The sequence below is a fragment of the Nestor notabilis genome, unplaced genomic scaffold, assembly GCF_000696875.1.
Source record: "Nestor notabilis isolate BGI_N333 unplaced genomic scaffold, ASM69687v1 scaffold34833, whole genome shotgun sequence".
In the NCBI taxonomy this organism is placed as follows: Eukaryota; Metazoa; Chordata; class Aves; order Psittaciformes; family Psittacidae; genus Nestor; species Nestor notabilis.
The window spans coordinates 7,980-8,911 of NW_009922111.1; positions in this window are offsets into that span (position 1 = coordinate 7,980).

Consider the following 932-nt stretch of genomic DNA (forward strand, 5'->3'; position numbering starts at 1 on the left):
GACCTTCAAAACCAAATCTGCAGTTAAAGCTTGCTTCTGCTATTAATTTGAGTGCACAGCCATAAAGTCAGAACTCTCTCTTAACAGTTTATTGAACTGATCAGAGTACCTTCTTTGAAAGCAAGGTATAATCCTTCAGTAACACGGGGAGGGAGGAAACACGGGAGCTATGAGAAAGGAAGTGACTTCCTTTAGTTGCAGCTACATAGGTTAAGCTGTTGGCTGCTAGAACTGAGTGTTCTAACTATGTAGCTACTGCAAGGAAACTGCCATTTTGATGGGGACCAGCCTAGGAACTAATGATGGATACTGAACCCTTGGGACAGTCCAGAAGGTTTCCAGGAGTTTGAAATGGCAGTAGAGCAGGCTTTTCTCTTCTGTAGGTCTGCATGCTGAAACTGCAGAAGTGGTTACTTCAGTGCAACTAGTATGAAATTTTCCCAGAACTCCTGTTTGTGTACCTAGCAGTTATGGTATATGTTAACAGCCTGTTGTAAAAAGGCATTTTAGTCTACAAACAGTTAACTATAGAATTCAGTTAACATATCTTGTAGATAACTCTCTTGATTTAACTGTACTACTACAAGATAAATTTCAGGCTTTCCTATAAAAATGGGCAAGGAGATTGGCTGTTCAGTTTGTAAAAGTTCTTAGCTAGCAATGGCAAAGTCCTTACAAATAAGGACACCCCTTCCAGATCCTGCTTTGTGCTATAGTTAAGCTATAGGAACTGTAACAAGATGTCTTAAAGAGATTGTCCTGGACCTCAAAGGTTTAGCAGGAGGAGAGGGGACAGAAAGGGGAGGAGAAAGAACAACACTGAGCCACTAGTGGCAGCTTACATATTCTAAACCTCTTAGGGTAGGCACACTTGCTTGGAGGACCCTGACCTGTTTTCTGTGACTTTATAGATAGCTTCCTTTGCCTACTGA